Source organism: Mus caroli, unplaced genomic scaffold (genome assembly GCF_978045245.1).
Source record: "Mus caroli unplaced genomic scaffold, Mus_caroli_1 scaffold_5, whole genome shotgun sequence".
NCBI classification, from domain to species: domain Eukaryota; kingdom Metazoa; phylum Chordata; class Mammalia; order Rodentia; family Muridae; genus Mus; species Mus caroli.
In genome coordinates this window covers 130,352,355-130,367,546 of record NW_028227260.1, presented here as the reverse complement: position 1 = coordinate 130,367,546, position 15,192 = coordinate 130,352,355, and the positions used below count along the sequence as shown (strand labels likewise).

The 15,192-nt window shown below is 44.5% G+C and overlaps 1 protein-coding gene across 14 annotated transcripts in view; it reads left to right on the top strand.

Moving 5' to 3' along the window:
• Nucleotides 1-15,192, top strand: part of LOC115030086 (uncharacterized) — a 101,158-nt gene that overhangs the window by 19,101 nt on the left and 66,865 nt on the right. For 10 of the 14 annotated variants that reach the window (XM_085838216.1, XM_085838217.1, XM_085838215.1 and 7 more), the window contains 4 exons: nt 468-622; nt 3,108-3,262; nt 3,728-3,864; nt 12,991-13,120. The gene's annotated coding sequence lies outside the window, so the exon portion shown is untranslated. The other 4 variants (XM_085838209.1, XM_085838210.1, XM_085838218.1 and 1 more) reach the window with 4 other exon arrangements.

Genomic DNA, 15,192 nt, shown 5'->3' with positions numbered 1-15,192 from the left:
CTCCGAGATGCATGTCTTAGATGCCAAGGGAAAGTAGAAGACTGAAAGTATAATAAAAGTATAAATACAATAACATGTATATGTAGTTAGGCCACGGGAAACGGAAATCAGACTGTAATGTAGGAAATTCTTGTGTCCCTGCTCCTGTGTGAAGTAATGAAAGCCCCATTGAGAATCAGGGACAGATCCATTTGGAAATCAGTCATTGGAGAGACCTGTGTTTCTCCAAGTAGGCATGTATATAGCATTCAGTGTTGATAGGTGTCTGCATGCTCTTTACAGAGCCACTAAAGTGGGCCTGCCACAGGACACACAAGGCCTTTTGTCTGGGCCTCTTGTGTGGATCTCACACAGAGCATGATATCCAGCGAAGTCTAAGTGTGATCTGGGTAAACAGGGAATGACCTGACACCGAGGTTTGCTTCTGTTGAGGCACTGAGGTGGCAGTGTGTTCTTTTTCTCCCTAGAACTGGCCCCTGGGATTTGCTGCTCAGGACCCGAATTCACTCAGACATCAGGAGCAAGCACTGGAGGCCCGGTGCTGCTGGATCCATATGGGAGCCATGCAGGATTTGACCATTGCCCACACAGACTTCTTCCCAGGAGAAGGGGAGTGAGGAAGGTGGGGCCTCAAAGCTTCCTGTCCATTTTGTTTGTCTGACTATGTTTTTGTATTCCTTTTTATCTGTTTAATTACTTATTTTGTACAAAATTTGGTCCAGCCTCCTTAGATATGGCATTGATATAAAATGCAAAATAAAAGGTAAATTCTAGGAGTACAGCATTGCATACTTCTGACTCAGACAAGGAAGGCTAGAACAGCACCATTTGTGGACACTGCCTCTGTATTGACAGTTTTTTCAAACTGTGAAGGCAGGGACAGAGAGCTGCAGTCAGGACACCTTCTGTGCTGCGGGACAATACTGCCATCATGCGGAATAGGTTTCTTGTAGACCAGCACAGGCACACATGCCTCCTCCTCCAGCCTGCTTCTCCTCAGCCATTTTGAAACAGGGAAGATCGGGGGGGGGGGGGGTCATGAATGGCGAAATTTCCCCATTTTACTGTATTTCACTCCTTCTGTAGGCAGACTAGCATCACAGGACCTTTCAGAGTATTAATGCAGATACCAGTGACTGAGGTCCAGAACCAAGTGCGCAGCTGTGCTGAGGTCCAGGGACAGGAAGCAGAGGGGCAGGTTCCACCCCGCTCAGCTGGCCATGGTAAGATATGAGCTGGTGTCCTAGGGCAGCAAGGCGCCTCCCTCTCCAGGTTTGATGAGAAAACACTGCAGTCCCAGGTTCTTTTGGGGCCTGAGGAGAAGTCAAGGAATCCCTGCTAGGCACCTACAGCTGCGCCTGCTGTCTGTAATCAGCCGCCATCTTCCGCCATTGCTAGGAATTATGGGAAGGAGGACAGTGGCGCTGTGAGTTCTGAAACCGTGTCCTCATGGTGGCAGTAGAGCTCCATACTAGAGCTTGTGCGTGCTTCTCCCCCGCCCTTTGTGTGTGAAAAAACGCCAAAGATGGCTATGCTAACTTTCATCTAGCTTTGAGTAGTTTAAAAGTTATTTTTTTGTCATCCATTCCATGTGAGGCCAATCTAAGGCCCTAGGTGGTGGGACCCTTTTCCTTCAGTTATGCAGGTTATTTCATTTTTCTGTCTTTGTAACTGAATTTTTACCCTTTCTAGATAGTTAATGGTCTTCAAATTTGGTATGATTAATTTTGTGTAGGTTTTATAAGACAATGTTATGCTAGGAGATTCAGAAGCAAAGGACAATGCTGAGCCCTGGCTCTAGTTAAGCACATGAGGCAGGCTGGACTGGGCCTTTCCAGGAGACATCTGGTCCATGTTATCATGCCCAGCTGACCGGAGTAGGTTTAACCTTGTCTTAAGTACCATCAGCAAAGAAACACTTGGCAGTGGATAATTATATCCCAAAGGCGATGTCCATGCTTCCCAGTTTTCTCCTCCATTTGCCTACATCCATTATGTTTACCCTTTGAAGGACAAGTCACTCCAAGGGAAGTATACCAGGTCTGCATGGACAGGGTGCAGTAGAGAATTACTCGTGAAAAACAGTAACAAGCTCCTAGATATCGACGATCCTGGACCTTTGTCTCTAGATATTGGTTATAATAATTTTTTTTTTAGGCTTGAGGGTGAGAGAGGAGTATCCAGGATGGCCTTTGTGGACATATGTGGTGTTCTTCTGCCATCCTGTAGGCAAAGCTACAGTATAGAGCCATTACAGCTTCATTCCCATGAGTCCCAGCAGTGGGGAAACAATGCCAGGTAGGATACTTTGGGTTCCACACTGGGACCCAGTGCCTTTCCTGTAGAGCAGGAGAAGTGTGGGCACCAGTAATGTCTTGGAGCTGAAACGAAGCCTAAAGTCCAACAGCAGAGCTGTAGGGACAAGCTGACACAGGAAGTCGTGGGCCAGGCCTTTGGTTCTTCCTATCTGGGGCATGACAAGAAGAAACCCCAGGGAAGAAAATGCAGGCTTTGCTGGGCACTTCTGTCTCCACATCTTTGTAGCATATTACACATGCCACACATTTTAAGCTATGCCTTCTTGCTAAGACCAGAGACTCCCAAGTAGTCCTGGCATACATTATGCAGTCCTAGCTCCTCTCCGAGATGCATGTCTTAGATGCCAAGGGAAAGTAGAAGACTGAAAGTATAATAAAAGTATAAAGACAATAACATGTATATGTAGTTAGGCCACGGGAAACAGAGATCAGATTGTAATGTAGGAAATTCTTGTGTCCCTGCTCCTGTGTGAAGTAATGAAAGCCCCATTGAGAATCAGGGACAGATCCATTTGGAAATCAGAGTCATTGGAGAGACCTGTGTTTCTCCAAGTAGCCATGTATATAGCATTCAGTGTTGACAGGTATGTGCAAACTCTTTACAGAGCCACTAAAGTAGGCCTGCCACAGGACACACAAGGCCATTTGTCTTGGCCTCTTATGTGGATCTCACACAGAGCATGTTGTCCAGGGTAGTCGAAGTGTGATCTGGGTAACCAGGGAATGACCTGACATGAGGTTTGCTTCTGTTGAGGCACTGAGGTGACAGTGTGTTCTTTTTCTCCCTAGAACTGGCCCCTGGGATTTGCTGTTCAGGACCCGAGTTCACTCAGACATCAGGAGCAAGCACTGGAGGCCCGGTGCTGCTGGATCCATATGGGAGCCATGCAGGATTTGACCATTGCCCACACAGACTTCTTCCCAGGAGAAGGGGAGTGAGGAAGGTGGGGCCTCAAAGCTTCCTGTCCATTTTGTTTGTCTGGCTATGTTTTTGTATTCCTTTTTATCTGTTTAATTACTGATTTTGTACAAAATTTGGTCCAGCCTCCTTAGATATGGCATTGATATAAAATGCAAAATAAAAGGTAAATTCTAGGAGTACAGCATTGCATACTTCTGACTCAGACAAGGAAGGCTAGAACAGCACCATTTGTGGACACTGCCTCTGTATTGACAGTTTTTTCAAACTGTGAAGGCAGGGACAGAGAGCTGCAGTCAGGACACCTTCTGTGCTGCGGGACAATACTGCCATCATGCGGAATAGGTTTCTTGTAGACCAGCACAGGCACACATGCCTCCTCCTCCAGCCTGCTTCTCCTCAGCCATTTTGAAACAGGGAAGATCGGGGGGGGGGGGGGGTCATGAATGGCGAAATTTCCCCATTTTACTGTATTTCACTCCTTCTGTAGGCAGACTAGCATCACAGGACCTTTCAGAGTATTAATGCAGATACCAGTGACTGAGGTCCAGTACCAAAGGCGCAGCTGTGCTGAGGTCCAGGGACAGGAAGCAGACGGGCAGGTTCCAAGCCGCTCAGCTGGCCATGGTAAGATATGAGCTGGTGTCCTAGGGCAGCAAGGCGCCTCCCTCTTCAGGTTCTGATGAGAAAACACTGCAGTCCCAGGTTCTTTTGGGGCCTGAGGAGAAGTCAAGAAAGCCCGGCTAGGCACCCGTAGCTGTGCCTGCTGTCTGTAATCGGCCGCCATCTTCGGCCATTGGAGGAATCATGGGCAGGAGGACAGTGGCACCATGACTTCTGAAACCGCAACCTCATGGTGGCAGCAGAGCTCTACACAAGAGCTTGTGACTGCTTCTCCCCCTCCCTTTGTGTCTAAAAAACCGCCAAAGATGGCTGTGCTAATTTTACCCAACTGTGAGACCAATCTAAGGCCCTAGGTGCTGGGACCCTTTTCCTTCAGTTATGCAGGTTATTTCCTTTTTCTGTCTTTGTAACTGAATTTTTACCCTTTCTAGATAGTTAATGGTCTTCAAATTTGGTATGATTAATTTTGTGTAGGTTTTACAAGACAATGTTATGCTAGGAGATTCAGAAGCAAAGGACAATGCTGAGCCCTGGCTCTAGTTAAGCACATGAGGCAGGCTGGCCTGGGCCTTTCCAGGAGGCTTCTGGGCCATGTTATCATGCCCAGCTGACAGGAGTAGGTTTAACCTTGTCTTAAGTACCATCAGCAAAGAAACACTTGGCAGTCGATAATTATTATTTTTTTTCATGGTTCCTAATTCATTTAATTTTTTCAATTTTTAATATTTTTTATTACATATTTTCCTCAATTACATTTCCAATGCTATCCCAAAAGTCCCCCATAGTGCCCCCCACTTCCCTACCCACCCATTCCCATTCTTTTGGCCCTGGCATTCCCCTATATTGGGGCATATAAAGTTTGCAAGTCCAATGGGCCTCTCTTTCCATTGATGGCCGACTAGGCCATCTTTCGATACATATGCAGCTAGAGACAAGAGCTCCAGGGTTCTGGTTAGTACATCATGTTGTTCCAACAATAGGGTTGCAGATCCCTTTAGCTCCTTGGGTACTTTCTCTAGCTTCTCCATTGGGAGCCCTGTGATACATCCAATAGCTGACTGTGAACATCCACTCCTGTGTTTGCTAGGCCCCGGCATCGTCTCACAAGAGACAGCTATATTTGGGTCCTTTCAGCAAAATCTTGCTAGTGTATGCAATGGTGTCAGCGTTTAGAAGCTGATTATGGGACGGATCCCTGGATACAGCAGTCTCTAAATGGTCCATCCTTTCATCACAGCTACGAACTTTGTCTCTGTAACTCCTTCCCTGGGTGTTTTGTTCCCAATTCTAAGAAGGTGCACAGTGTCCACACTTTGGTCTTCATTCTTCTTGAGTTTCATGCGTTTATCAAATTGTATCTTATATCTTGGGTATCCTAAGTTTTGGGCTAATATCCACTTATCAATGAATACATATTGTGTGAGTTCTTTTGTGATTGTGTTACTTCACTCAAGATGATGCCCTCCAGGTCCATCCATTTGGCTAGGAATTTCATAAATTCATTCTTTTTAATAGCTGAGTAGTACTCCATTGTGTAAATGTACCATAATTTCTGTATCCATTCCTCTGTTGAGGGACATCTGGGTTCTTTCCAGCTTCTGGCTATTATAAATAGGGCTGCTATGAACATAGTGGAGCATGTGTCCTTTTTACCGGTTGGGACATCTTCTGGATATATGCCCAGGAGAGGTATTGCTGGATCCTCCGGTAGTACTATGTCCAATTTTCTGAGGAACCGCGAGACTGATTTCCAGAGTGGTTGTACAAGCTTGCAATCCCACCAACAATGGAGGAGTGTTCCTCTTTCTCCACATCCTCGCCAGCATCTGCTGTCACCTGAATTTTTGATCTTAGCCATTCTGACTGGTGTGAGGTGGAATCTCAGGGTTGTTTTGATTTGCATTTCCCTGATGATTAAGGATGTTGAACATTTTTTCAGGTGCTTCTCTGCCATTCGGTATTCCTCAGGTGAGAATTCTTTGTTCAGTTCTGAGCCCCATTTTTTAATGGGGTTATTTGACTTTCTGGAGTCCACCTTCTTGAGTTCTTTATATATATTGGATATTAGTCCCTTATCTGATTTAGGATAGGTGAAGATCCTTTCCCAATCTGTTGGTGGTTTTTTTGTCTTATTGATGGTGTCTTTAGTCTTGCAGAAGCTTTGTAGTTTCATGAGGTCCCACTTGTCAATTCTCGATCTTACAGCACAAGCCATTACTGTTCTATTCAGGAATTTTTCCCCTGTGCCCATATCTTCAAGGCTTTTCCCCACTTTCTCCTCTATAAGTTTCAGTGTCTCTGGTTTTATGTGAAGTTCCTTGATCCACTTAGACTTGACCTTAGTACAAGGAGATAGGAATGGATCGATTCGCATTCTTCTACATGTTAACAACCAGTTGTGCCAGCACCATTTGTTGAAAATGCTGTCTTTCTTCCACTGGATGTTTTTAGCTCCCTTGTCGAAGATCAAGTGACCATAGGTGTGTGGGTTCATTTCTGTGTCTTCAATTCTATTCCATTGGTCTATTTGTCTGTCACTATACCAGTACCATGCAGTTTTTATCACAATTGCTCTGTAGTAGAGCTTTAGGTCCGGCATGGTGATTCCACCAGAGGTTCTTTTATCCTTGAGAAGAGTTTTTGCTATCCTAGGTTTTTTGTTATTCCAGATGAATTTGCAGATTGCACTTTCTAATTCGTTGAAGAATTGATTTGGAATTTTGATGGGGATTGCATTGAATCTGTAGATTGCTTTTGGCAAGATAGCCATTTTTACAATGTTGATCCTGCCAATCCATGAGCATGGGAGATCTTTCCATCTTCTGAGATCTTCTATAATTTCTTTCTTCAGAGACTTGAAGTTTTTATTATACAGATCTTTCACTTCCTTAGTTAGAGTCACGCCAAGATATTTAATATTATTTGTGAATATTGAGAAGGGTGTTGTTTCCCTAATTTCTTTCTCAGCCTGTTTATTCTTTGTGTAGAGAAAGGCCATTGATTTGTTTGAGTTAATTTTATATCCAGCTACTTCACTGAAGCTGTTTATCAGGTTTAGGAGTTCTGGTGGAATTTTTAGGGTCACTTATATATACTATCATATCATCTGCAAAAAGTGATATTTTGACTTCATCTTTTCCAATTTGTATCCCTTTGATCTCCTTTTGTTGTCGAATTGCTCTGGCTAGGACTTCAAGTAAAATGTTGAATAGGTATGGAGAAAGTGGACAGCCTTGTCTAGTCCCTGATTTTAGAGGGATTGCTTCAAGCTTCTCACCATTTACTTTGATGTTGGCTACTGGTTTGCTGTAGATTGCTTTTATCATGTTTAGGTATGGGCCTTGAATTCCTGATCTTTCCAAGACTTTTATCATGAATGGGTGTTGGATCTTGTCAAATGCTTTTTCCGCATCTAACGAGATGACCATGTGGTTTTTGTCTTTGAGTTTGTTTATATACTGGATTACGTTGATGGATTTCCGTATATTGAACCATCCCTGCATCCCTGGAATGAAACCTTCTTGGTCAGGATGGATGATTGTTTTGATGTGTTCTTGGATTCGGTTAGCAAGAACTTTATTGAGGATTTTTGCATCAATATTCATAAGGGATATTGGTCTGAAGTTTTCTATCTTTGTGGGGTCTTTTTGTGGTTTAGGTATCAGAGTAATTGTGGCTTCATAGAATGAGTTGGGTAGAGTACCTTCTGTTTCTATTTTGTGGAATAGTTTGTGAAGAACTGGGATTAGATCTTCTTTGAAGGTCTGATAGAACTCTGCACTAAACCCATCTGGTCCTGGGCTTTTTTTAGTTGGGAGACTATTAATGACTGCTTCTATTTCTTTGGGGGATATAGGGCTGTTTAGATCATTAACCTGATCTTGATTCAACTTTGGTACCTGGTGTCTGTCTAGGAACTTCTCCATTTCATCCAGGTTCTCCAGTTTTGTTGAGTATAGCCTTTGGTAGAAGGATCTGATGGTGTTTTGGATGTCTTCAGGATCTGTTGTTATGTCTCCTTTTTCATTTCTGATTTTGTTAATTAGGATGCTTTCCCTGTGCCCTCTAGTGAGTCTGGCTAAGGGTTTATCTATCTTGTTGATTTTCTCAAAGAACCAGCTCCTTGATTGGTTGATTCTTTGAATAGTTCTTCTTGTTTCCACTTGGTTGATTTCGCCCCTGAGTTTGATTATTTCCTGCCATCTACTCCTCTTGAGTGAATTTGCTTCCTTTTGTTCTAGTGCTTTTAGGTGTGTTGTCAAGCTGCTAATGTGTGCTCTCTCTAGTTTCTTTTTGGAGGCACTCAGAGCTATGAGTTTTCCTCTTAGATATGCTTTCATTGCGTCCCATAAGTTTGGGTATGTTGTGGCTTCATTTTCATTGAACTCTAAAAAGTCCTTAATTTCTTTCTTTATTCCTTCCTTGAACAAGGTATCATTGAGAAGAGTGTTGTTCAGTTTCCACGTGAATGTTGGCTTTCTATTATTTATTTTGTTATTGAAGATCAGCCTTAGTCCATGGTGATCTGATAGGATGCATGGGACAATTTCAATATTTTTGTATCTGTTGAGGCCTGTTTTGTGACCAATTATGTGGTCAATTTTGGAGAAGGTACCATGAGGTGCTGAGAAGAAGGTATATCCTTTTGTTTTAGGATAGAATGTTCTGTAGATATCTGCCAGATCCATTTGATTCATAACTTCTGTTAGTTTCACTGTGTCCCTGTTTAGTTTCTGTTTCCATGATCTGTCCATTGGTGAAAGTGGTGTGTTGAAGTCTCCCACTATTATTGTATGAGGTGCAATGTGTGCTTTGAGATTTACTAAAGTTTCTTTAATGAATGTGGCTGCCTTTGTATTTGGAGCATAGATATTCAGGATTGATAGTTCCTCTTGGAAGATTTTACCTTTGATGAGTATGAAGTGTCCCTCCCTGTCTTTTTTAATGACTTTGGGTTGGAAGTCAATCTTATCAGATATTAGAATGGCTACTCCAGCTTGTTTCTTCATGCCATTTGCTTGGAAAATTGTTTTCCAGCCTTTCATTCTGAGGTAGTGTCTATCCTTTTCTCTGAGATGAGTTTCCTGTAAGCAGCAAAATGTTGGGTCTTGTTTGTGTAGCCAGTTTGTTAGTCTATGTCTTTTTATCGGGGAGTTGAGTCCATTGATATTAAGAGATATTAAGGAAAAGTAATTGTTGTTTCCTGTTATTTTTGTTGTTAAAGTTGGCATTTTGTTCTTGTGGCTGTCTTTTAGGTTTGTTGAGGGATTACCTTCTTGTTGTTTCTAGGGCGTGGTTCCTGTCCTTGTATTGGTTTTTTTCTGTTATTATCCTTTGAAGGGCTGGATTCGTGGAGAGATAATGTGTGAATTTGGTTTTGTCGTGGAATACTTCGGTTTCTCCATCTATGTTAATTGAGAGTTTGGCTGGGTATAGTAGCCTGGGCTGGAATTTGTGTTCTTTTAGTGTCTGTATAACATCCGTCCAGGATCTTCTGGCTTTAATAGTCTCTGGTGAAAAATCTGGTGTAATTCTGATAGGCTTGCCTTTATATGTTACTTGGCCTTTTTCTCTTACTGCTTTTAGTATTCTATCTTTATTTAGAGCATTTGTTGCTCTGATTATTATGTGTCGGGAGGTATTTCTTTTCTGGTCCAGTCTATTTGGAGTTCTGTAGGCTTCTTGTATGTTCATGGGCATCTCTTTCTTTAGATTTGGGAAGTTTTCTTCTATAATTTTGTTGAAGATGTTTGCTGGTCCTTTGAGTTGAAAATCTTCATTCTCATCCACTCCTATTATCCGTAGGTTTGGTCTTCTCATTGCGTCCTGTATTTCTTGGATGTTTTGAGTTAGGATCTTTTTGCATTTTACATTTTCCTTGATTGTTGTGACGATGTTCTCTATGGAATCTTCTGCACCTGAGATTCTCTCTTCCATCTCTTGTATTCTGTTGCTGATGCTGGTATCTATGGTTCCAGATTTCTTTCCTAGGGTTTCTATCTCCAGTGTTGCCTCATTTTGGGTTTTCTTTATTGTGTCTACTTCCCTTTTTAGGTCTAGTATGGTTTTGTTCATTTCCATCATCTGTTTGGATGTGTTTTCCTGTTTTTCTGTAAGGACTTCTACCTGTTTGATTATGTTATCATGTTTTTCTTTAAGGATTTGTAACTCTTTAGCAGTGTTCTCCTGCAATTCTTTAAGGGATTTTTGTGCTTTCTCTTTATTGTCTTCTGCCTGTTTAGCAGTGTTCTCCTGCATTTCTTTAAGTGTGTTATTAAAGTCCTTCTTGAAGTTCTCTATCATCATCAGGAGATATGCTTTTAAATCCGTGTCTAGCTTTTCCGGTGTGTTGGGGTGCCCTGGACTGGGCGAAGTGGGGGTGCTGGGTTCTGATGATGGTGAGTGGTCTTGGTTTCTGTTAGTAAGATTATTACGTTTACCTTTCGCCATCTGGTAATCTCTGGGGTTAGTTGTTATCGTTGTCACTGTTTAAAGATTGGAGCAGAAGCTGTGTTCCACTCACCAGCAGTCTCTAAATCCTGCGGCAGGGGTCGTGGGTAGCTGGCAGTACCCCGGTGCTGGTCCAGCCGGAAGAGGCCTGTGGTCCTACACAGGCCATTTTTCTGCTTCCCTAACTAATGCAGTCTCTGGTCCCGCGTGCAATTGGATTGGAGCAGAAGCTGTGTTCCACTCTCCAGAAGTCTTAAGATCCTGTGGTGGGTGTTGTGGGTAGCTGGTGAGTGTCAGCCGACCCTGCGCCCCAGCTGCCCAGGTGCTTTTCTGACTGGAAGAGGGTTGTGGCCCTATGTAGGCCGGATTTCTCTCTCCCCAACCAGAGCAGTCTCAGGTCCCGCGTGATTGGACTGGAACAGAAGCTGTGTTCCACTCACCAGCAGTCCCAAAATCCTGCGGCGGGGGTCGTGGGTAGCTGGTGGGTGTCAGGCAACCCTGCGCTCCTGCTACCCAGGCGCTGATCCGGCCGGATGAGGCCTGTGGCCCTACTCAGGCCGGTTTCTGCTTCCCTAACTAATGCAGTCTCAGGTCCCGCGCAATTGGATTGGAGCAGAAGCTGTGTTCCACTCACCAGCAGTCCCAAAATCCTGCGGCGGGGGTCGTGGGTAGCTGGCGGGTGTCAGGCAACCCTGCGCTCCCGCTACTCCGGTGCTGATCTGGCCGGATGAGGTCTGTGGCCCTACTCAGGCCGGTTTCTGCTTCCCTAACTAATGCAGTCTCAGGTCCTGCGGGCAATTGGATTGGAGCAGAAGCTGTGTTCCACTCACCAGCAGTCCCAAAATCCTGCGGCGGGGGTCGTGGGTAGCTGGCGGGTGTCAGGCAACCCTGCGCTCCTGCTACCCTGGCGCTGATCCGGCCGGATGAGGCCTGTGCCCCTACTCAGGCCGGTTTCTGCCTCCCTAACTAATGCAGTCTCAGGTCCCGCGCAATTGGATTGGAGCAGAAGCTGTGTTCCACTCACCAGCAGTCCCAAAATCCTGCGGCGGGGATCGTGGGTAGCTGGCGGGTGTCAGGCAACCCTGTGCTCCCGCTACCTTGGCGCTGATCCGGCCGGATGTGCTGTAGCCTGTTTTTAATTGGATTTTTTATCAATGACTTTTTTTTTTTTTTAGAAAAAACTTTCATTCTTTTCTAATGTATTACACCTGTACCAGTTTCAACCTCCTTTCACTTCAACCGTATCCCCATGTCCCCTCTCCGCCAGATCAACTGTTACTCTGTACTCATCAAAATAGGAGGAGGAGGAGGAAGAGGAGAAAAGAAAAGGGAAGAGGGATGGAAGGAGGGAGGGGGAGAGAGAGAGAGAGAGAAGCAGCAATGGCTCCTCCCACAGGGTATCTCCTGGACATGGCCAAACAAAATATAATACGACTGGCCACAAACCATCATATCATGGCTAGAGGTGGAAATCTAGTAGGAAAAGGGTTCCAAGCACAGGGAAAGATTCAGAGACACATGTCCTCCGTTCCCACTATTAGGAGTCTCATAAGAACACCCAGCTGCACAACCATAAGGTATATGCTAACGACCTAGCTCAGACCCACACAGGGTCTATGTTTGTTGTTTCAGTCTCTGTGAGGCCTGATGAGCCCTATTTAGTGGATTTTGTACCCTATGTTTTCAAGGTTCCCAAACAATCTGGCTCCTACAATCCTCCCTTCTCCTCTTTAATGGGTTTCCTGGCTCTACTTAGTTTTTGCCTGTGGGTCTCTGCATCTGCTCACATCAGTTGCTGGATAACACCACTCTGATGACTCTTGGGTGGCATGGATCTGTGAGTATAGCAGAATATCATTTAGGAATCACTTCCTTGACTTTTTTTTTGATACTTTTTGGCAGTCATGATTGGTTCTATCCTGGGTCTCAGGCTGTCCTTCCTCTGATCCTGGCCATCCAGGCAGTGTCAGCCATGGGCCCCCTCTCCTGGCAGTGTGGGCCAAAAGTTAGACCAGTCATGGGTTGGCTACTTTTACAACTTCTTGGCCACCATTGTTCTAGCAAGTCTTACAGATAGGACATGATAAGTCAGGTGTTTTGTGGCTGGGTAGGTGTCCCAGTCCAAAGGCTAGGAGCCTTGCCTGGTTATAAATGATGGTTGGTTCAGGCTCTGTGTCCTCCATTACCAGGAGATTTTAATAGGATCTATGAGAGCATAGATTCCAAGGAGTTTGTACTGTATTAGATTTCTACAAGTATCTCCCCCAAAAGGACCCCCAATTCCAGTTGTTCCCCCCCCCACATTCCAGTTCCTTCAAAATAAAGGTATGAGGAATTATTCATAATAGATTACAATTTAAACACAGATTTATTGAATGTTCACTTTTGTTTACAGGTCAAACATACTCCATGATCTATGTGATTGGGAGCTATAGTGATTTCCATAGCTTTGTCACCCCAAATGCTATAGAGCATTAACTCTTGAGACCTACCTAGATCATCATTACAGGCAGGTAGTCAGATTTGCTGGACGTCCACCCAAGGCCAGTTGCCTAAGACAGGATGGGGTAAGATGGCCAGCGAGTCTGTGAAGGAAATCAGGCAGAGACCCAGGTTTCCTGGTTCCTAGGTTTGATCTTCTCCAGACCCTGACTTGGCAACATTTTCTTTCCTACCTAGAACTGGACGATGACATTTAACCTCCACACCACAAGCACTGGGATAGAAGACTGCTGCTGGGTGAAGAAGAGACTAGACTTGATCATTGATGAGCCACCAATTTCTTCAAAAACCATGCAGCATGAGGAAGGTGGGTGCCTCAAATCTTCTCCTTTCTTCTCTTTCCTTCCTGCTTAGATCATAAATTCCTTGCAATTTCCTTCTTTTAGTAGAGTTTGTTCTTTTGGTTTTGATAGTGTAGATACAGATGGATGCTCTGGCTGAGTCAGTACCATGAAATGAAAATGGAAGGTAAACTCTCCCATAGATGACTCTTCCTTATTTTGAAGGTAAAGGGTAAGGAAAGCTACCATACTCATTGGACTCTGTCCATTATTGGAGTTTTTTTCAGACTGTGAAGGCGGGGATGGAGTGCTGCACTCAGGACACCTTCCCTGGTCTAGGGCAACACTGCCATCAAGCGGAAAATGTTTCCTGTAGCCCAGAGCAGGCACACACACCTCCTCCATCCTGCTTCTCAGCCATTTTGAAGAGGGGAGAATCAGGAGGATTCATGGATGGCGAAATTTGCCGGTTTTACTGTATATTTTCTCCTTAAGTACCCAGACTGGAATCACCGGACCCTTCAGAGTATTAACTCAGACCCTAGTGACTGACTTCCAGAACCTTGCTGAAGTCCAGGGAAAGGAAACAGAAGGGTGGGTTCCACCCCGCTCAGCTGGCAAGGGTAATCTACTAGCTGGTGTCTTGGGCATGAAGGCGCCTCCCTCTCCAGGTTCTGAAGAGAAAACATTTAAGTCCCAGTTTCTGTTGGAGCCTGAGGAAAAGTCAAGGAAGCCCGACTAGGCACCCACAGCTGCTCCTGCTGTCTGTAATCGGCCGCCATCATCCGCTATTGCTAGGAATCATGGGAAGGAGGAGACTGGCACTGTGAGTTTTGAAACCGTGTCCTCATGGTGGCAGTAGAGGTCCACACAAGAACTTGTGAGTGCCTCTCCCCTGCCCTTCCTGTCTGAAAAAAAACACAAAAGATGGCTGTCCTGAGTTTAAAAGGAATTTTATGTTATTTATTTTTTCATGTGTACCATGTGAAGCCAATCTGAGGCTCTAGGAGGTGGGACTCTTTTCCTTCAGTTATGTAGGTTATTTTCTTTTTCTGTCTTTATAGCTGGATTTTTCCCATTTCCAGATAGTTAATGTTCTTAAAGTTTGGTATGATTAACTTTGTGCAGGTTTTCCATGATGAAGGTATGCTGGAAGATTTAGAAGCAAAGAGCTATGCTGAGCCTTGGTTCTTATTAAGTACATGAGACAGGCTGGTCTGGGCTTATCCAGGAGGCTTCTGTCTTTTACCCTGGGAGTTCCAAAATATCTCCGTCCATGTTATCATGCCCAGCTGACAGGAGTAGGTTTAACCTTGTCTTAAATATCATCAGGAAAGAAACACTTGGCAGTTGATAATTATATCCCAAAGGCGATGTCCATGCTTCCCACTTTTCTCCTCTCTCTGCCTTTATCCACCAAGTTTACCCTTTGAAGAACAAATCACTCTAAGCGAAGTATAACAGGTCTGAATGCAGAGGGGGCAGTGGACAATTACTTCTGAAAAACAGTAACAAAGTCCTAGACATCCACAATCCTGGGCCTTTGTCTCTGGATATTGGATATGGTATTTATTTTCAGGCTTGAGGGTGGGAGAGCAGTAGTCAACTCTGGCATTTGTGGCCACATGTGGTGTCCTCCTGCCATCCTGTAGGCAGAGCTACGGTGCAGAGCCATTACATCTTCATTCCCATGAGTCCTAATAGTGGGGAAACAATGCCAGGTAGGATACTTTGGGATCCACACTGGGACCCAGTGCCTTTCCTCTAGAATAGGAGAAGTGTGGGCACCAGTAATGGCTTCGAGCTGAAAAGGAAAAATAAGGGCCAACAGCAGATGTGTAGGGACAAGGTCACATAGGAAGTTGTGGGCCAGGCCTTTGGTTCTTCCTATCTGGGGCTTGACAAGAAGAAACCACAGGGAAGAAAATGCAGGGTCTTGCTGGAGACTTTTGTCTCCACCTCTTTGTAGCATGTGTAACATCTACACATTTTAAGCCTTCTTGCTAAGACACAGCGTCTCCCAATGTAGGCAAGCTGCACTAGTACACATTATTTAGTCCAAGCTCCTCTCAGAGGTGCATGTCTTAGATGCCAAGGG